General features: G+C 37.9%; 5 non-coding genes across 5 annotated transcripts; all 5 read left to right on the top strand.

Moving 5' to 3' along the window:
• Nucleotides 1–131: 131 nt before the first annotated feature.
• Nucleotides 132–204, top strand: TRNAF-GAA (transfer RNA phenylalanine (anticodon GAA)). The gene has a single exon. It is a non-coding gene; the product is annotated as a tRNA-Phe (tRNA).
• A 510-nt stretch (nt 205–714) lies between these two features.
• TRNAF-GAA (transfer RNA phenylalanine (anticodon GAA)) lies at nt 715–787 on the top strand. Its single transcript has one exon. It is a non-coding gene; the product is annotated as a tRNA-Phe (tRNA).
• A 9247-nt stretch (nt 788–10034) lies between these two features.
• TRNAF-GAA (transfer RNA phenylalanine (anticodon GAA)) lies at nt 10035–10107 on the top strand. Its single transcript has one exon. It is a non-coding gene; the product is annotated as a tRNA-Phe (tRNA).
• A 1674-nt stretch (nt 10108–11781) lies between these two features.
• On the top strand, nt 11782–11854 carry TRNAY-GUA (transfer RNA tyrosine (anticodon GUA)). The gene has a single exon. It is a non-coding gene; the product is annotated as a tRNA-Tyr (tRNA).
• Nucleotides 11855–20520: 8666 nt separating this feature from the next.
• Nucleotides 20521–20593, top strand: TRNAY-GUA (transfer RNA tyrosine (anticodon GUA)). The gene has a single exon. It is a non-coding gene; the product is annotated as a tRNA-Tyr (tRNA).
• Nucleotides 20594–22707: the final 2114 nt, after the last annotated feature.

Genomic DNA, 22707 nt, shown 5'->3' with positions numbered 1-22707 from the left:
CACCAGTTAATTGCGGAATGATACAGGACTCCTTAAAACATATCTCTACCATATGAGGTTAAAAATCCAGGTCCTGCATCTATTTTGTTAAATGGTTTAAATTAAAGTATGAAGACCCCAGCTATAAGAAGGCCGAAATAGCTCAGTTGGGAGAGCGTTAGACTGAAGATCTAAAGGTCCCTGGTTCAATCCCGGGTTTCGGCACAGTCGAGAGGTTCCTTGCTTCTAACAAAATAGGTCTTGGAATCAGCTGTAGTACTTTTTCTCTATTCATCAAATTTTTTCCAACTGATCTACAACACAATCAATTTAACATAGACTTTGCTTTATGTCCTCCTTCTAAACTTGCTTCCACCTCTCTTAACTTCAGGTTTGACAATGAATATTTCCCATTTCATGCTTTTTTGTAAAGTAAACTCTTGTCTGCATTACCTTCCACTTCCCCTTGAACACAGATGTCAGTAGTCAGATGACATTGCTTACCTACTCATGCCAAATATATCTGGGTAATATAGTGCTAGTCCATTCAGAGTTAAAAAAACAACTACCTAACCTGGATCCCAAAAATGCTATTTACCCATTGCACCAGTTAATTGCAGAATGATACAGGACTCCTTAAAACATATCTCTACCATATGAGGTTAAAAATCCAGGTCCTGCATCTATTTTGTTAAATGGTTTAAATTAAAGTATGAAGACCCCAGCTATAAGAAGGCCGAAATAGCTCAGTTGGGAGAGCGTTAGACTGAAGATCTAAAGGTCCCTGGTTCAATCCCGGGTTTCGGCACAGTCGAGAGGTTCCTTGCTTCTAACAAAATAGGTCTTGGAATCAGCTGTAGTACTTTTTCTCTATTCATCAAATTTTTTCCAACTGATCTACAACACAATCAATTTAACATAGACTTTGCTTTATGTCCTCCTTCTAAACTTGCTTCCACCTCTCTTACCTTCAGGTTTGACAATGAATATTTCCCATTTCATGCTTTTTTGTAAAGTAAACTCTCGTCTGCATTACCTTCCACTTCCCCTTGAACACAGATGTCAGTAGTCAGATGACATTGCTTACCTACTCATGCCAAATATATCTGGGTAATATAGTGCTAGTCCATTCAGAGTTAAAAAAACAACTACCTAACCTGGATCCCAAAAATGCTATTTACCCATTGCACCAGTTAATTGCGGAATGATACAGGACTCCTTAAAACATATCTCTACCACATGAGGTTAAAAATCCAGGTCCTGCATCTATTTTGTTAAATGGTTTAAATTAAAGTATGAAGACCCCAGCTATAAGCAGGCCGAAATAGCTCAGTTGGGCGAGCGTTTGACTGAAGATCTAAAGGTCCCTGTTTCAATCCCGGGTTTCGGCACAGTTGAGAGGTTCCTTGCTTCTAACAAATTGGTCTTGGAATCAGCTGTAGTACTTTTTTCTCTATCAACATTTTTATCAACTGATCCACAAAATGATCAATTCAACATAGACTTTGCTTTCTGTCCTCCTTTTAAACTTGCTTCCACCTATCTTGCCTTCAGGTTTGACTATGAATGTTTCCCATTTCGTCCTTTTTTGTAAAGTAAACTCTCGTCTGCATTACCTTCCACTTCCCCTTGAACACAGATGTCAGTAGTCAGATGACATTGCTTACCTACTCATGCCAAATATATCTGGGTAATATAGTGCTAGTCCATTCAGAGTTAAAAAAAACAACTACCTAACCTGGATCCCAAAAATGCTATTTACCCATTGCACCAGTTAACTGCAGAATGATACAGGACTCCTTAAAACATATCTCTACCACATGAGGTTAAAAATCCAGGTCCTGCATCTATTTTGTTAAATGGTTTAAATTAAAGTATGAAGACCACAGCTATAAGCAGGCCGAAATAGCTCAGTTGGGCGAGCGTTTGACTGAAGATCTAAAAGTCCCTGTTTCAATCCCGGGTTTCGGCACAGTTGAGAGGTTCCTTGCTTCTAACAAATTGGTCTTGGAATCAGCTGTAGTACTTTTTTCTCTATCAACATTTTTATCAACTGATCCACAAAATGATCAATTCAACATAGACTTTGCTTTCTGTCCTCCTTTTAAACTTGCTTCCACCTATCTTGCCTTCAGGTTTGACTATGAATGTTTCCCATTTCGTCCTTTTTTGTAAAGTAAACTCTTGTCTGCATCACATTCCACTTCCCCTTGAACACAGATGTCAGTAGTCAGATGACATTGCTTACCTACTCATGCCAAATATATCTGGGTAATATAGTTCTAGTCCATTCAGAGTTAAAAAAACAACTACCTAACCTGGATCCCAAAAATGCTATTTACCCATTGCACCAGTTAACTGGGGAATGATACAGGACTCCTTAAAACATATCTCTACCATATGAGGTTAAAAATACAAGTCCTGCATCTATTTTGTTAAATGGTTCAAATTAAAGTATAAAGACCCCAGAAATCAGAAGGCCGAAATAGCTCAGTTGGGAGAGCGTTAGACTGAAGATCTAAAGGTCCCTGGTTCAATCCCGGGTTTCAGCACAGTTGAGAGGTTCCTTGCTTCTAACAAAACAGGTCTTGGAATCAGCTGTAGTACTTTTTCTCTATTCATCAAATTTTTTCCAACTGATCTACAACACAATCAATTTAACATAGACTTTGCTTTATGTCCTCCTTCTAAACTTGCTTCCACCTCTCTTACCTTCAGGTTTGACAATGAATATTTCCCATTTCATGCTTTTTTGTAAAGTAAACTCTTGTCTGCATTACCTTCCACTTCCCCTTGAACACAGATGTCAGTGGTCAGATGACATTGCTTACCTACTCATGCCAAATACGTCTGGGTAATATAGTGCTAGTCCATTCGGAGTTAAAAAAAAAAAATGACCAAACCTGGATCCCAAAAATATTATTTACCCATTGCACCAGTTAACTGCTGAATGATACAGGACTCCTTAAAACATATCTCTAACATATAAGGTCAAATATCCAGGTCATGCATCCATTTAGTTAAATGGTTCAAATCAAAGTTTAAAGACTACAGCTAGCAGCAGGCCGAAATAGCTCAGTTGGGAGAGCGTTAGACTGAAGAGCTAAAGGTTTCTGGTTCTATCCTTTCGGCACTGTTGAGAGGTTCCTTGTTTCTCACAAAGTAAGTCTTGGAATCAGCTGTAGTACTTTTTTCTCTATCAACATTTTTATCAACTGATCTACAAAATGATCAATTCAACATAGACGTTGCTTTCTGTCCTCCTTTTAAACTTTCTTCCACCTATCTTGCCTTCAGGTTTGACTATGAATGTTTCCCATTTCGTCCTTTTTTGTAAAGTAAACTCTTGTCTGCATCACATTCCACTTCCCCTTGAACACAGATGTCAGTAGTCAGATGACATTGCTTACCTACTCATGCCAAATATATCTGGGTAATATAGTGCTAGTCCATTCAGAGTTAAAAAAACAACTACCTAACCTGGATCCCAAAAATGCTATTTACCCATTGCACCAGTTAACTGCGGAATGATACAGGACTCCTTAAAACATATCTCTACCATATGAGGTTAAAAATCCAGGTCCTGCATCTATTTTGTTAAATGGTTTAAATTAAAGTATGAAGACCACAGCTATAAGCAGGCCGAAATAGCTCAGTTGGGCGAGCGTTAGACTGAAGATCTAAAGGTCCCTGTTTCAATCCTGGGTTTCGGCACAGTTGAGACGTTCCTTGCTTCTAACAAAATAGGTCTTGGAATCAGCTGTAGTACTTTTTTCTCTATCAACATTTTTATCAACTTTTCTACAAAATGATCAATTCAAGATAGACTTTGCTTTCTGTCCTCCTTTTAAACTTTCTTCCACCTATCTTGCCTTCAGGTTTGACTATGAATGTTTCCCATTTCGTCCTTTTTTGTAAAGTAAACTCTTGTCTGCATCACATTCCACTTCCCCTTGAACACAGATGTCAGTAGTCAGATGACATTGCTTACCTACTCATGCCAAATATATCTGGGTAATATAGTGCTAGTCCATTCAGAGTTAAAAAAACAACTACCTAACTTGGATCCCAAAAATGCTATTTACCCATTGCACCAGTTAACTGGGGAATGATACAGGACTCCTTAAAACATATCTCTACCATATGAGGTTAAAAATCCAGGTCCTGCATCTATTTTGTTAAATGGTTTAAATTAAAGTATGAAGACCCCAGATATCAGAAGGCCGAAATAGCTCAGTTGGGAGAGTGTTAGACTGAAGATCTAAAGGTCCCTGGTTCAATCCCAGGTTTCAGCACAGTTGAGAGGTTCCTTGCTTCTAACAAAATAGGTCTTGGAATCAGCTGTAGTACTTTTTCTCTATTCATCAAATTGTTTCCAACTGATCTACAACACAATCAATTTAACATAGACTTTGCTTTATGTCCTCCTTCTAAACTTGCTTCCACCTCTCTTACCTTCAGGTTTGACAATGAATATTTCCCATTTCATGCTTTTTTGTAAAGTAAACTCTTGTCTGCATTACCTTCCACTTCCCCTAGAACACAGATGTCAGTAGTCAGATGACATTGCTTACCTACTCAGGCAAAATACGTCTGGGTAATATAGTGCTAGTCCATTCGGAGTTAAAAAAATAAATGACCTAACCTGGATCCCAAAAATAGTATTTACCCATTGCACCAGTTAACTGCTGAATGATACAGGACTCCTTAAAACATATCTCTAACCTATAAGGTCAAATATCCAGGTCATGCATCTATTTTGTTAAATGGTTCAAATCAAAGTATGAAGACTTCAGCTAGCAGGAGGCAGAAATAGCTCAGTTGGGAGAGCGTTAGACTGAAGATCGAAAGGTCCCTGGTTTATTCCCGGGTTTCGGCACGGTTGAGAGGTTCCTTGCTTCTAACAAAATAGGTCTTGGAATCAGCTGTAGTACTTTTTCTCTATTCTTCAAATTTTTTCCAACTGATCTACAACACAATCAATTTATTATAGACTTTGCTTTATGTCCTCCTTCTAAACTTGCTTCCACCTCTCTTACCTTCAGGTTTGACAATGAATATTTCCCATTTCATGCTTTTTTGTAAAGTAAACTCTTGTCTGCATTACCTTCCACTTCCCCTTGAACACAGATGTCAGTAGTCAGATTACATTGCTTACCTACTCATGCCAAATATATCTGGGTTTTATAGTGCTAGTCCATTCAGAGTTAAAAAAACAACTACCTAACCTGGATCCAAAAAATGCTATTTACCCATTGCACCAGTTAATTACGGAATGATACATGACTCCTTAAAACATATCTCTACCATATGAGGTTAAAAATCCAGGTCCTGCATCTATTTTGTTAAATGGTTTAAATTAAAGTATGAAGACAACAGCTATAAGCAGGCCGAAATAGCTCAGTTGGGAGAGCGTTAGACTGAAGATCTAAAGGTCCCTGGTTCAATCCTGGGTTTCGGCACAGTTGAGAGGTTCCTTGCTACTAACAAACTAGGTCTTGGAATCAGCTGTAGTACTTTTTTCTCTATCAACATTTTTATCAACTGATCTACAAAATGATAAATTCAACATATACTTTGCTTTCTGTCCTCCTTTTAAACTTTCTTCCACCTATCTTGCCTTCAGGTTTGACAATGAATGTTTCCCATTTCGTCCTTTTTTGTAAAGTAAACTCTTGTCTGCATCACATTCCACTTCCCCTTGAACACAGATGTCAGTAGTCAGATGACATTGCTTACCTACTCATGCCAAATATATCTAGGTAATATAGTGCTAGTCCATTCAGAGTTAAAAAAACAACTACCTAACCTGGATCCCAAAAATGCTATTTACCCATTGCACCAGTTAACTGGGGAATGATACAGGACTCCTTAAAACATATCTCTACCATATGAGGTTAAAAATCCAGGTCTTGCATCTATTTTGTGAAATGGTTCAAATTAAAGTATGAAGACACCAGCTATCAGAAGGCCGAAATAGCTCAGTTAGGAGAGCGTTAGACTGAAGATCTAAAGGTCCCTGGTTCAATCCTGGGTTTCGGCACAGTTGAGAGGTTCCTTGCTTCTAACAAAATAGGTCTTGGAATCAGCTGTAGTACTTTTTCTCTATTCATCAAATTTTTTCCAACTGATCTACAACACAATCAATTTAACATAGACTTTGCTTTATGTCCTCCTTCTAAACTTGCTTCCACCTCTCTTACCTTCAGGTTTGACAATGAATATTTCCCATTTCGTCCTTTTTTGTAGTGTAAACTCTTGTCTGCATCACATTCCACTGCCCCTTGAACACAGATGTCAGTAATCAGATGACATTGCTTACCTACTCATGCCAAATATATCTGGGTAATATAGTGCTAGTCCATTCAGAGTTAAAAAAACAACTACCTAACCTGGATCCCAAAAATGCTATTTACCCATTGCACCAGTTAATTGCGTAATGATACAGGACTCCTTAAAACATATCTCTACCATATGAGGTTAAAAATACAGGTCCTGCATCTATTTTGTTGAATGGTTTAAATTAAAGTATGAAGACCACAGCTGTAAGCAGGCTGAAATAGCTCAGTTGTGAGAGTGTTAGACTGAAGATCTAAAGGTCTCTGGTTCAATCCCGGGTTTCGGCACAGTTGAGAGGTTCCTTGCTTCTAATAAAATAGGTCTACTAATCAGCTGTAGTACTTTGTCTCTATTCATCAAATGTTTTCCAACTGATCTACAACACAATCAATTTAACATAGACTTTGCTTTATGTCCTCCTTCTAAACTTGCTTCCACCTCTCTTACCTTCAGGTTTGACAATGAATATTTCCCATTTCATGCTTTTTTGTAAAGTAAACTCTTGTCTGCATTACCTTTCTCTTCCCCTTGAACACAGATGTCAGTAGTAAGATGACATTGCTTACCTACTCATGCCAAATATATCTGGGTAATAGAGTGCTAGTCCATTCAGAGTTAAAAAAACAACTACCTAACCTGGATCCCAAAAATGCTATTTACCCATTGCACCAGTTAATTGCGTAATGATACAGGACTCCTTAAAACATATCTCTACCATATGAGGTTAAAAATCCAGGTCCTGCATCTATTTTGTTAAATGGTTTAAATTAAAGTATGAAGACCACAGCTATAAGCAGGCGGAAATAGCTCAGTTGGGAGAGCGTTAGACTGAAGATCTAAAGGTCTCTGGTTCAATCCCGGGTTTCGGCACAGTTGAGAGGTTCCTTGCTTCTAACAAAATAGGTCTTGGAATCAGCTGTAGTACTTTTTCTCTATTCATCAAATTTTTTCCAACTGATCTACAACACAATCAATTTAACATAGACTTTGCTTTATGTCCTCCTTCTAAACTTGCTTCCACCTCTCTTACCTTCAGGTTTGACAATGAATATTTCCCATTTCATGCTTTTTTGTAAAGTAAACTTTTGTCTGCATTACCTTCCACTTCCCCTTGAACACAGATGTCAGTAGTCAGATGACATTGCTTACCTACTCATGCCAAATACGTCTGGGTAATATAGTGCTAGTCCATTCGGAGTTAAAAAAAAAAAATGACCTAACCTGGAACCCAAAAATATTATTTACCCATTGCACCAGTTAACTACTGAATGATAAAGGACTCCTTAAAACATATCTCTAACATATAAGGTCAAATATCCAGGTCATGCATCCATTTAGTTAAATGGTTCAAATCAAAGTATGAAGACTACAGCTAGCAGCAGGCCGAAATAGCTCAGTTGGGAGAGCGTTAGACTGAAGATCTAACGGTCCCTGGTTAAATCCCGGGTTTCGGCACTGTTGAGAGGTTCCTTGTTTCTCACAAAGTAAGTCTTGGAATCAGCTGTAGTACTTTTTTCCCTATCAACATTTTTATCAACTGATCTACAAAACGATCAATTCAACATAGACGTTGCTTTCTGTCCTCCTTTTAAAATTTCTTCCACCTATCTTGCCTTCAGGTTTGACTATGAATGTTTCCCCTTTCGTCCTTTTTTGTAAAGTAAACTCTTGTCTGCATCACATTCCACTTCCCCTTGAACACAGATGTCAGTAGTCAGATGACATTGCTTACCTACTCATGGCAAATATATCTGGGTAATATAGTGCTAGTCCATTCAGAGTTAAAAAAACAACTACCTAACCTGGATCCCAAAAATGCTATTTACCCATTGCACCAGTTAACTGCGGAATGATACAGGACTCCTTAAAACATATCTCTACCATATGAGGTTAAAAATCCAGGTCCTGCATCTATTTTGTTAAATGGTTTAAATTAAAGTATGAAGACCCCAGCTATAAGAAGGCCGAAATAGCTCAGTTGGGAGAGCGTTAGACTGAAGATCTAAAGGTCCCTGGTTCAATCCTGGGTTTCGGCACAGTTGAGAGGTTCCTTGCTTCTAACAAAATAGGTCTTGGAATCAGCTGTAGTACTTTTTCTCTATTCATCAAATTTTTTCCAACTGATCTACAACACAATCAATTTAACATAGACTTTGCTTTATGTCCTCCTTCTAAACTTGCTTCCACCTCTCTTACCTTCAGGTTTGACAATGAATATTTCCCATTTCATGCTTTTTTGTAAAGTAAACTCTTGTCTGCATTACCTTTCTCTTCCCCTTGAACACAGATGTCAGTAGTAAGATGACATTGCTTACCTACTCATGCCAAATATATCTGGGTAATATAGTGCTAGTCCATTCAGAGTTAAAAAAACAACTACCTAACCTGGATCCCAAAAATGCTATTTACCCATTGCACCAGTTAATTGCGTAATGATACAGGACTCCTTAAAACATATCTCTACCATATGAGGTTAAAAATCCAGGTCCTGCATCTATTTTGTTAAATGGTTTAAATTAAAGTATGAAGACCACAGCTATAAGCAGGCCGAAATAGCTCAGTTGGGAGAGCGTTAGACTGAAGATCTAAAGGTCTCTGGTTCAATCCTGGGTTTCGGCACAGTTGAGAGGTTCCTTGCTTCTAACAAAATAGGTCTTGGAATCAGCTGTAGTACTTGTTCTCTATTCATCAAATTTTTTCCAACTGATCTACAACACAATCAATTTAACATAGACTTTGCTTTATGTCCTCCTTCTAAACTTGCTTCCACCTCTCTTACCTTCAGGTTTGACAATGAATGTTTCCCATTTCATGCTTTTTTGTAAAGTAAACTCTTGTCTGCATTACCTTCCACTTCCCCTTGAACACAGATGTCAGTAGTCAGATGACATTGCTTACCTACTCATGCCAAATACGTCTGGGTAATATAGTGCTAGTCCATTCGGAGTTAAAAAAAAAAAAATGACCTAACCTGGATCCTAAAAATATTATTTACCCATTGCACCAGTTAACTGCTGAATGATACAGGCCTCCTTAAAACATATCTCTAACATATAAGGTCAAATATCCAGGTCATGCATCTATTTAGTTAAATGGTTCAAATCAAAGTATGAAGACTACAGCTAGCAGCAGGCCGAAATAGCTCAGTTGGGAGAGCGTTAGACTGAAGATCTAAAGGTCCCTGGTTAAATCCCGGGTTTCGGCAGAGTTGAGAGGTTCCTTGCTTCTAACAAAATAGGTCTTGGAATCAGCTGTAGTACTTTTTCTCTATTCATCAAATTTTTTCCAACTGATCTACAACACAATCAATTTAACATAGACTTTGCTTTATGTCCTCCTTCTAAACTTGCTTCCACCTATCTTACCTTCAGGTTTGACAATGAATATTTCCCATTTCATGCTTTTTTGTAAAGTAAATTCTTGTCTGCATTACCTTCCACTTCCCCTTGAACACAGATGTCAGTAGTCAGATGACATTGCTTACCTACTCATGCCAAATATATCTGGGTAATATAGTGCTAGTCCATTCGGAGTAAAAAAAAAAAAAATCCTAACCTGGATCCCAAAAATATTATTTACCCATTGCACCAGTTAACTACTGAATGATACAGGACTCCTTAAAACATATCTCTACCATATGAGGTTAAAACTCCAGGTCCTGCATCTATTTTGTTAAATGGTTTAAATTAAAGTATGAAGATCACAGATATTAACATGCCGAAATAGCTCAGTTGGGAGAGCGTTAGACTGAAGATCTAAAGGTCCCTGGTTCAATCCCGGGTTTCGGCACAGTTGAGAGGTTCCTTGCTTCTAACAAAATAGGTCTTGGAATCAGCTGTAGTACTTTTTTCTCTATCAACATTTTTATCAACGGATCTACAAAATGATCAATTCAACATAGACTTTGCTTTCTGTCCTCCTTTTAAACTTTCTTCCACCTATCTTGCCTTCAGGTTTGACTATGAATGTTTCCCATTTCGTCCTTTTTTGTAAAGTAAACTCTTGTCTGCATCACATTCCACTTCCCCTTGAACACAGATGTCAGTAGTCAGATGACATTGCTTACCTACTCATGCCAAATATATCTGGGTAATATAGTGCTAGTCCACTCAGAGTTAAAAAAACAACTACCTAACCTGGATCCCAAAAATGCTATTTACCCATTGCACCAGTTAACTGCGGAATGGTACAGGACTCCTTAAAACATATCTCTACCATATGAGGTTAAAAATCCAGGTCCTGCATCTCTTTTGTTAAATGGTTCAAATTAAAGTATGAAGACCCCAGCTTTCAGAAGGCTGAAATAGCTCAGTTGGGAGAGCGTTAGACTGAAGATCTAAAGGTTCCTGGTTCAATCCCGGATTTTGGCACTGTTGAGAAGTTCCTTGTTTCTCACAAAGTAAGTCTTGGAATCAGCTGTAGTACTTTTTTCTCTATCAACATTTTTATCAACTGATCTACAAAATGATCAATTCAACATAGACGTTGCTTTCTGTCCTCCTTTTAAACTTTCTTCCACCTATCTTGCCTTCAGGTTTGACTATGAATGTTTCCCATTTCGTCCTTTTTTGTAAAGTAAACTCTTGTCTGCATCACATTCCACTTCCCCTTGAACACAGATGTCAGTAGTCAGATGACATTGCTTACCTACTCATGCCAAATATATCTGGGTAATATAGTGCTAGTTCATTCAGAGTTAAAAAAACAACTACCTAACCTGGATCCCAAAAATGCTATTTACCCATTGCACCAGTTAACTGCGGAAAGATACAGGACTCCTTAAAACATATCTCTACCATATGAGGTTAAAAATCCAGGTCCTGCATCTATTTTGTTAAATGGTTCAAATTAAAGTATGAAAACCCCAGCTATCAGAAGGCCGAAATAGCTCAGTTGGGAGAGCGTTAGACTGAAGATCTAAAGGTCCCTAGTTCAATCCTGGGTTTCGGAACAGTTGAGATGTTCCTTGCTTCTAACAAAATAGGTCTTGGAATCAGCTGTAGTACTTTTTCTCTATTCATCAAATTTTTTCCAACTGATCTACAACACAATCAATTTAACTTACACTTTGCTTTATGTCCTCCTTCTAAACTTGCTTCCACCTCTCTTACCTTCAGGTTTGACAATGAATATTTCCCATTTCATGCTTTTTTGTAAAGTAAACTCTTGTCTGCATTACCTTCCACTTCCCATTGAACAAAGATGTCAGTAGTCAGATGACATTGCTTACCTACTCATGCCAAATACGTCTGGGTAATATAGTGCTAGTCCATTCGGAGTTAAAAAAAAAAAATGACCTAACCTGGATCCCAAAAATATTATTTACCCATTGCACCAGTTAACTGCTGAATGATACAGGACTCCTTAAAACATATCTCTAACATATAAGGTCAAATATCCAGGTCATGCATCTATTTAGTTAAATGGTTCAAATCAAAGTATGAAGACTACAGCTAGCAGCAGGCCGAAATAGCTCAGTTGGTAGAGCGTTAGACTGTAGATCTAAAGGTCCCTGGTTCAATCCCGGGTTTCGGCACGGTTGAGAGGTTCCTTGCTTCTAACAAAATTGGTCTTGGAATCAGCTGTAGTACTTTTTCTCTATTCATCAAATTTTTTCCAACTGATCTACAACACAATCAATTTAACATAGACTTTGCTTTATGTCCTCCTTCTAAACTTGCTTCCACCTATCTTACCTTCAGGTTTGACAATGAATATTTCCCATTTCATGCTTTTTTGTAAAGTAAACTCTTGTCTGCATTACCTTCCACTTCCCCTTGAACACAGATGTCAGTAGTCAGATGACATTGCTTACCTACTCATGCCAAATATATCTGGGTAATATAGTGCTAGTCCATTCAGAGTTAAAAAAACAACTACCTAACCTGGATCCCAAAAATGCTATTTACCCATTGCACCAGTTAATTGCGGAATGATACAGGACTCCTTAAAACATATCTCTACCATATGAGGTTAAAACTCCAGGTCCTGCATCTATTTTGTTAAATGGTTTAAATTAAAGTATGAAGACCACAGATTTTAACAGGCCGAAATAGCTCAGTTGGGAGAGCGTTAGACTGAAGATCTAAAGGTCCCTGGTTCAATTCCGGGGTTTGGCACATTTGAGAGGTTCCTTGCTTCTAACGAAATAGGTCTTGGAATCAGCTGTAGTACTTTTTTCTCTATCAACATTTTTATCAACTGATCTACAAAATGATCAATTCAACATAGACTTTGCTTTCTGCCCTCCTTTTAAACTTTCTTCCACCTATCTTGCCTTCAGGTTTGACTATGAATGTTTCCCATTTCGTCCTTTTTTGTAAAGTAAACTCTTGTCTGCATCACATTCCACTTCCCCTTGAACACAGATGTCAGTAGTCAGATGACATTGCTTACCTACTCATGCCAAATATATCTGGGTAATATAGTGCTAGTCCATTCAGAGTTAAAAAAACAACTACCTAACCTGGATCCCAAAAATGCTATTTACCCATTACACCAGTTAACTGCGGAATGATACAGGACTCCTTAAAACATATCTCTACCATATGAGGTTAAAAATCCAGGTCCTGTATCTATTTTGTTAAATGGTTCAAATTAAAGTATGAAGACCTCAGCTATCGAAAGGCTGAAGTAGCTCAGTTGGGAGAGTGTTAGACTGAAGATCTAAAGGTCCCTGGTTCAATCCCGGGTTTCGGCACAGCTAAGAGGTTCCTTGCTTCTAACAAAATAGGTCTTGGAATCAGCTGTGGTACTTTTTCTCTATTCATCAAATTTTTTCCAACTGATCTACAACACAATCAATTTAACATAGACTTTGCTTTATGTCCTCCTTCTAAACTTGCTTCCACCTATCTTACCTTCAGGTTTGACAATGAATATTTCCCATTTCATGCTTTTTTGTAAAGTAAACTCTTGTCTGCATTACCTTCCACTTCCCCTTGAACACAGATGTCAGTAGTCAGATGACATTGCTTACCTACTCATGCCAAATATATCTGGATAATATAGTGCTAGTCCATTCAGAGTTACAAAAACAACTACCTAACCTGGATCCCAAAAATGCTATTTACCCATTGCACCAGTTAATTGCGGAATGATACAGGACACCTTAAAACATATCTCTACCATATGAGGTTAAAACTCCAGGTCCTGCATCTATTTTGTTAAATGGTCCAAATTAAAGTATGAAGACCCCAGCTATCAGAAGGCCGAAATAGCTCAGTTGGGAGAGCGTTAGACTGAAGATCTAAAGGTTCCTGGTTCAATCCCGGGTTTTGGCACAGTTGAGAGGTTCCTTGCTTCTAACGAAATAGGTCTTGGAATCAGCTGTAGTACTTTTTCTCTATTCATCAAATTATTTCCAACTGATCTACAACACAATCAATTTAACATAGACTTTGCTTTATGTCCTCCTTCTAAACTTGCTTCCACCTCTCTTACCTTCAGGTTTGACAATGAATATTTCCCATTTCATGCTTTTTTGTAAAGTAAACTCTTGTCTGCATTACCTTCCACTTCCCCTTGAACACAGATGTCAGTAGTCAGATGACATTGCTTACCTACTCATGCCAAATATATCTGGGTAATATAGTGCTAGTCCATTCAGAGTTAAAAAAACAACTACCTAACCTGGATCCCAAAAATGCTATTTACCCATTGCACCAGTTAATTGAGGAATGAAACAGGACTCGTTAAAACATATCTCTACCATATGAGGTTAAAAATCCAGGTCCTGCATCTATTTTGTTAAATGGTTTAAATTAAAGTATGAAGACCACAGCTATAAGCAGGCCAAAATAGCTCAGTTGGGAGAGTGTTCGATTGAAGATCTAAAGGTCCCTGGTTCAATCCCGGGTTTTGACACAGTTGAGAGGTTCCTTGCTTCTAACAAAATAGGTCTTGGAATCAGCTGTAGTACTTTTTTCTCTATCAACATTTTTATCAACTGATCTACAAAATGATCAATTCAACATAGACTTTGCTTTCTGTCCTCCTTTTAAACTTTCTTCCACCTATCTTGCCTTCAGGTTTGACTATGAATGTTTCCCATTTCGTCCTTTTTTGTAAAGTAAACTCTTGTCTGCATCACATTCCACTTCCCTTTGAACACAGATGTCAGTAGTCAGATGACATTGCTTACCTACTCATGCCAAATATATCTGGGTAATATAGTGCTAGTCCATTCAGAGTTAAAAAAACAACTACCTAACCTGGATCCCAAAAATGCTATTTACCCATTGCACCAGTTAACTGGGGAATGATACAGGACTCCTTAAAACATATCTCTACCATATGAGGTTAAAAATCCAGGTCCTGCATCTATTTTGTTAAATCGTTCAAATTAAAGTATGAAGACCACAGCTATAAGCAGGCCGAAATAGCTCAGTTGGGCGAGCGTTAGACTGAAGATCTAAAGGTCTCTGGTTCAATCCCAGGTTTCGGCACAGTTGAGAGGTTCCTTGCTTCTAACAAAATAGGTCCTGGAATCAGCTGTAGTACTTTTTCTCTATTCATCAACTTTTTTCCAACTGATCTACAACACAATCAATTTAACATAGACTTTGCTTTATGTCCTCCTTCTAAACTTGCTTCCACCTCTCTTACCTTCAGGTTTGACAATGAATATTTCCCATTTCATGCTTTTTTGTAAAGTAAACTTTTGTCTGCATTACCTTCCACTTCCCCTTGAACACAGATGTCAGTAGTCAGATGACATTGCTTACCTACTCATGCCAAATACGTCTGGGTAATATAGTGCTAGTCGATTCGGAGTTAAAAAAAAAATGACCTAACCTGGATCCCAAAAATATTATTTACCCATTGCACCAGTTAACTGCTGAATGATACAGGACTCCTTAAAACATATCTCTAACATATAAGGTCAAATATCCAGGTCATGCATCCATTTAGTTAAATGGTTCAAATCAAAGTATGAAGACTACAGCTAGCAGCAGGCCGAAATAGCTCAGTTGGGAGAGCGTTAGACTGAAGATCTAAAGGTCCCTGGTTAAATCCCGGGTTTCGGCACTGTTGAGAGGTTCCTTGTTTCTCACAAAGTAAGTCTTGGAATCAGCTGTAGTACTTTTTTCTCTATCAACATTTTTATCAACTGATCTACAAAATGATCAATTCAACATAGACGTTGCTTTCTGTCCTCCTTTTAAACTTTCTTCCACCTATCTTGCCTTCAGGTTTGACTATGAATGTTTCCCATTTCGTCCTTTTTTGTAAAGTAAACTCTTGTCTGCATCACATTCCACTTCCCCTTGAACACAGATGTCAGTAGTCAGATGACATTGCTTACCTACTCATGCCAAATATATCTGGGTAATATAGTGCTAGTCCATTCAGAGTTAAAAAAACAACTACCTAACCTGAATCCCAAAAATGCTATTTACCCATTGCACCAGTTAATTGCGGAATGATACAGTACTCCTTAAAACATATCTCTACCATAAGAGGTTAAAACTCCAGGTCCTGCATCTATTTTGTTAAATGGTTTAAATTAAAGTATGAAGACCACAGATATTAACATGCCGAAATAGCTCAGTTGGGAGAGCGTTAGACTGAAGATCTAAAGGTCCCTGGGTTAATCCCGGGTTTCGGCACAGTTGAGAGGTTCCTTGCTTCTAACAAAGTAGGTCTTGGAATCAGCTGTAGTACTTTTTTCTCTATCATCATTTTTATCAACTGATCTACAAAATGATCAATTCAACATAGACTTTGCTTTCTGTCCTCCTTTTAAACTTTCTTCCACCTATCTTGCCTTCAGGTTTGACTATGAATGTTTCCCATTTCGTCCTTTTTTGTAAAGTAAACTCTTGTCTGTATCACATTCCACTTCCCGTTGGACACAGATGTCAGTAGTCAGATGACATTGCTTACCTACTCATGCCAAATATATCTGGGTAATATAGTGCTAGTCCATTCAGAGTTAAAAAAATAACTACCTAACCTGGATCCCAAAAATATTAGTTACCCATTGCATCAGTTAACTGGGGAATGATACAGGACTCCTTAAAACATATCTCTACCATATGAGGTTAAAAATCCAGGTCCTGTATCTATTTTGTTAAATGGTTCAAATTAAAGTATGAAGACCTCAGCTATCGAAAGGCTGAAATAGCTCAGTTGGGAGAGTGTTAGACTGAAGATCTAAAGGTCCCTGGTTCAATCCTGGGTTTCGGCACAGCTAAGAGGTTCCTTGCTTCTAACAAAATAGGTCTTGGAATCAGCTGTGGTACTTTTTCTCTATTCATCAAATTTTTTCCAACTGATCTACAACACAATCAATTTAACATAGACTTTGCTTTATGTCCTCCTTCTAAACTTGCTTCCACCTCTCTTACCTTCAGGTTTGACAATGAATATTTCCCATTTCATGCTTTTTTGTAAAGTAAACTCTTGTCTGCATTACCTTCCACTTCCCCTTGAACACAGATGTCAGTAGTCAGATGACATTGCTTACATACTCATGCCAAATATATCTGGGTAATATAGTGCTAGTCCATTCAGAGTTAAAAAAAAATGACCTAACCTGGATCCCAAAAATAGTATTTACCCATTGCACCAGTTGAGTACTGAATGATACAGGACTCCTTAAAACATATCTCTAACCTATAAGGTCAAATATCCAGGTCATGCATCTATTTTGTTAAATGGTTCAAATCAAAGTATGAAGACTACAGCTAGCAGGAGGCCGAAATAGCTCAGTTGGGAGAGCGTTAGACTGAATATCTAAAGGTCCCTGGTTCAATCCCGGGTTTCGGCACTGTTGAGAGGTGCCTTGCTTCTCACAAAATTAGTCTTGGAATCAGCTGTAGTACTTTTTTCTCTATCAACATTTTTATCAACTGATCTACAAAATGATCAATTCAACCTAGACTTTGCTTTCTGTCCTCATTTTAAACTTTCTTCCACCTATCTTGACTTCAGGTTTGACTATGAATGTTTCCCATTTCTTCCTTTTTTGTAAAGTAAACTCTTGTCTGCATCACATTCCACTTCCCCTTGAACACAGATGTCAGTAGTCAGATGGCATTGCTTACCTACTCATGCCAAATATATCTGGGTAATATAGTGCTAGTCTATTCAGAGTTAAAAAAACAACTACCTAACCTGGATCCCAAAAATGCTATTTACCCATTTCACCAGTTAACTGGGGAATGATACAGGACTCCTTAAAACATATCTCTACCATATGAGGTTAAAAATCAAGGTCCTGCATCTATTTTGTTAAATTGTTCAAATTAAAGTATGAAGACCCCAGCTATCAGAAGGCCGAAATAGCTCAGTTGGGAGAGCGTTAGACTGAAGATCTAAAGGTCCCTGGTTCAATCCTGGGTTTCAGCACAGTTGAGAGGTTCCTTGCTTCTAACAAAATAGGTCTTAGAATCATCTGTAGTACTTTTTCTCTATTCATCAAATTTTTTCCAACTGATCTACAACACAATCAATTTAACATAGACTTTGCTTTATGTCCTCCTTCTAAACTTGCTTCCACCTCTCTTTCCTTCAGGTTTGACAATGAATATTTCCCATTTCATGCTTTTTTGTAAAGTAAACTCTTGTCTGCATTACCTTCCACTTCCCCTTGAACACAGATGTCAGTAGTCAGATGACATTGCTTACCTACTCATGCCAAATATACCTGGGTAATATAGTGCTAGTCCATTCAGAGTTAAAAAAACACACTACCTAACCTGGATCCCAAAAATGCTATTTACCCATTGCACCAGTTAATTGCGGAATGAAACAGGACTCCTACAAACATATCTCTACCATATGAGGTTAAAAATCCAGGTCCTGCATCTATTTTGTTAAATGGTTTAAATTAAAGTATGAAGACCACAACTATAAGCAGGCCGAAATAGCTCTGTTGGGAGAGCGTTAGACTGAATATCTAAAGGTCCCTGGTTCAATCCCGGGTTTCGGCACAGTTGAGAGGTTCCTTGCTTCTAACAAAATAGGTCTTGGAATCAGCTGTAGTACTTTTTACTCTATCAACATTTTTATCAACTGATCTACAAAATGATCAATTCAACATAGACGTTGCTTTCTGTCCTCCTTTTAAACTTTCTTCCACCTATCTTGCCTTCAGGTTTGACTATGAATGTTTCCTATTTCATCCTTTTTTGTAAAGTAAACTCTTGTCTGCATCACATTCCACTTCCCCTTGAACACAGATGTCAGTAGTCAGATGACATTGCTTACCTACTCATGCCAAATATATCTGGGTAATATAGTGCTAGTCCATTCAGAGTTAAAAAAACAACTACCTAACCTGGATCCCAAAAATGCTATTTACCCATTGCACCAGTTAACTGGGGAATGATACAGGACTTCTTAAAACATATCTCTACCATATGAGGTTAAAAATCCAGGTCCTGCATCTATTTTGTTAAATGGTTCAAATTAAAGTATGAAGACCACAGATATCAGCAGGCCGAAATAGCTCAGTTGGGAGAGTGTTAGACTGAAGATCTAAAGGTCCCTGGTTCAATCCCGGGTTTCGGCTCTGTTGAGAGGTTCTTTGCTTCTAACAAAATAGGTCTTGGAATCAACTGTAGTCCTTTTTCTGTATTCATCAAATTTTTTCCAACTGATCTACAACACAATCAATTTAACATAGACTTTGCTTTATGTCCTCCTTCTAAACTTGCTTCCACCCCTCTTACCTTCAGGTTTGACAATGAATATTTCCCATTTCATGCTTTTTTGTAAAGTAAACTCTTGTCTGCATTACCTTCCACTTCCCCTTGAACACAGATGTCAGTAGTCAGATGACATTGCTTACCTACTCATGCCCAATATATCTGGGTAATATAGTGCTAATCCATTCAGAGTTAAAAAAACAACTACCTAACCTGGATCCCAAAAATGCTATTTACCCATTGCACCAGTTAATTGCGGAATGATACAGGACTCCTTAAAACATATCTCTACCATATGAGGTTAAAAATCCAGGTCCTGCATCTATTTTGTTAAATGGTTTAAATTAAAGTATGAAGACCTCAGCTACAAGCAGTCCGAAATAGCTCAGTTGGGAGAGCATTAGACTGAAGATCTAAAGGTCCCTGGTTCAATCCTGGGTTTCGGCACAGTTGAGAGGTTCCTTGCTTCTAACAAAATAGGTCTTGGAATCAGCTGTAGTACTTTTTCTCTATTCATCAAATTTTTTCCAACTGATCTACAACACAATCAATTTAACTTACACTTTGCTTTATGTCCTCCTTCTAAACTTGCTTCCACCTCTCTTACCTTCAGGTTTGACAATGAATATTTCCCATTTCATGCTTTTTTGTAAAGTAAACTCTTGTCTGCATTACCTTCCACTTCCCCTTGAACACAGATGTCAGTAGTCAGATGACATTGCTTACCTACTCATGCCAAATATATCTGGGTAATATAGTGCTAGTCCATTCAGAGTTAAAAAAACAACTACCTAACCTGGATCCCAAAAATGCTATTTACCCATTGCACCAGTTAACTGCGGAAAGATACAGGACTCCTTAAAACATATCTCTACCATATGAGGTTAAAAATCCAGGTCCTGCATCTATTTTGTTAAATGGTTCAAATTAAAGTATGAAGACCCCAGCTATCAGAAGGCCGAAATACCTCAGTTGGGAGAGCGTTAGACTGAAGATCTAAAGGTCCCTAGTTCAATCCCGGGTTTTGGCACAGTTGAGAGGTTCCTTGCTTCTAACAAAATAGGTCTTGGAATCAGCTGTAGTACTTTTTCTCTATTCATCAAATTTTTTCCAACTGATCTACAACACAATCAATTTAACTTACACTTTGCTTTATGTCCTCCTTCTAAACTTGCTTCCACCTCTCTTACCTTCAGGTTTGACAATGAATATTTCCCATTTCATGCTTTTTTGTAAAGTAAACTCTTGTCTGCATTACCTTACACTTCCCATTGAACAAAGATGTCAGTACTCAGATGACATTGCTTACCTACTCATGCCAAATACGTCTGGGTAATATAGTGCTAGTCCATTCGGAGTTAAAAAAAAAAAAAAAATGACCTAACCTGGATCCCAAAAATATTATTTACCCATTGCACCAGTTAACTGCTGAATGATACAGGACTCCTTAAAACATATCTCTAACATATAAGGTCAAATATCCAAGTCATGCATCTATTTAGTTAAATGGTTCAAATCAAAGTATGAAGACTACAGCTAGCAGCAGGCCGAAATAGCTCAGTTGGTAGAGCCTTAGACTGTAGATCTAAAGATCCCTGGTTCAATCCCGGGTTTCGGCGCGGTTGAGAGGTTCCTTGCTTCTAACAAAATTGGTCTTGGAATCAGCTGTAGTAATTTTTCTCCATTCATCAAATTTTTTCCAACTGATCTACAACACAATCAATTTAACATAGACTTTGCTTTATGTCCTCCTTCTAAACTTGCTTCCACCTATCTTACCTTCAGGTTTGACAATGAATATTTCCCATTTCATGCTTTTTTGTAAAGTAAACTCTTGTCTGCATTACCTTCCACTTCCCCTTGAACACAGATGTCAGTAGTCAGATGACATTGCTTACCTACTCATGCTAAATATATCTGGGTAATATAGTGCTAGTCCATTCAGAGTTAAAAAAACAACTACCTAACCTGGATCCCAAAAATGCTATTTACCCATTGCACCAGTTAATTGTGGAATGATACAGGACACCTTAAAACATATCTCTACCATATGAGGTTAAAACTCCAGGTCCTGCATCTATTTTGTTAAATGGTTCAAATTAAAGTATGAAGACCCCAGCTATCAGAAGGCCGAAATAGCTCAGTTGGGAGAGTGTTAGACTGAAGATCTAAAGGTTCCTGGTTCAATCCCGGGTTTTGGCACAGTTGAGAGGTTCCTTGCTTCTAACGAAATAGGTCTTGGAATCAGCTGTAGTACTTTTTCTCTATTCATCAAATTATTTCCAACTGATCTACAACACAATCAATTTAACATAGACTTTGCTTTATGTCCTCCTTCTAAACTTGCTTCCACCTCTCTTACCTTCAGGTTTGACAATGAATATTTCCCATTTCATGCTTTTTTGTAAAGTAAACTCTTGTCTGCATTACCTTCCACTTCCCCTTGAACACAGATGTCAGAAGTCAGATGACATTGCTTACCTACTCATGCCAAATATATCTGGGTAATATAGTGCTAGTCCATTCAGAGTTAAAAAAACAACTACCTAACCTGGATCCCAAAAATGCTATTTACCCATTGCACCAGTTAATTGCGGAATGATACAGGACTCGTTAAAACATATCTCTACCATATGAGGTTAAAAATCCAGGTCCTGCATCTATTTTGTTAAATGGTTTAAATTAAAGTATGAAGACCACAGCTATAAGCAGGCCGAAATAGCTCAGTTGGGAGAGCGTTAGACTGAAGATCTAAAGGTCCCTGGTTAAATCCCGGGTTTCGGCACTGTTGAGAGGTTCCTTGTTTCTCACAAAGTAAGTCTTGGAATCAGCTGTAGTACTTTTTTCTCTATCAACATTTTTATCAACTAATCTACAAAATGATCAATTCAACATAGACGTTGCTTTCTGTCCTCCTTTTAAACTTTCTTCCACCTATCTTGCCTTCAGGTTTGACTATGAATGTTTCCCATTTCGTCCTTTTTTGTAAAGTAAACTCTTGTCTGCATCACATTCCACTTCCCCTTGAACACAGATGTCAGTAGTCAGATGACATTGCTTACCTACTCATGCCAAATATATCTGGGTAATATAGTGCTAGTCCATTCAGAGTTAAAAAAACAACTACCTAACCTGGATCCCAAAAATGCTATTTACCCATTGCACCAGTTAACTGGGGAATGATACAGGACTCCTTAAAACATATCTCTACCATATGAGGTTAAAAATCCAGGTCCTGCATCTATTTTGTTAAATCGTTCAAATTAAAGTATGAAGACCACAGCTATAAGCAGGCCGAAATAGCTCAGTTGGGCGAGCGTTAGACTGAAGATCTAAAGGTCTCTGGTTCAATCCCAGGTTTTGGCACAGTTGAGAGGTTCCTTGCTTCTAACAAAATAGGGCTTGGAATCAGCTGTAGTACTTTTTCTCTATTCATCAAATTTTTTCCAACTGATCTACAACAGAATCAAGTTAACATAGACTTTGCTTTATGTCCTCCTTCTAAACTTGCTTCCACCTCTCTTACCTTCAGGTTTGACAATGAATATTTCCCATTTCATGCTTTTTTGTAAAGTAAACTCTTGTCTGCATTACCTTCCTCTTCCCCTTGAACACAGATGTCAGTAGTCAGATGACATTGCTTACCTACTCATGCCAAATATATCTGGGTAATATAGTGCTAGTCCATTCAGAGTTAAAAAAACAACTACCTAACCTGGATCCCAAAAATGCT

Source organism: Lissotriton vulgaris, chromosome 8 (assembly GCF_964263255.1).
Source record: "Lissotriton vulgaris chromosome 8, aLisVul1.2, whole genome shotgun sequence".
NCBI lineage: Eukaryota > Metazoa > Chordata > Amphibia > Caudata > Salamandridae > Lissotriton > Lissotriton vulgaris.
The sequence above is the reverse complement of the archived record's forward strand: the minus strand, read 5'-3'. Positions and strand labels throughout refer to the sequence as shown.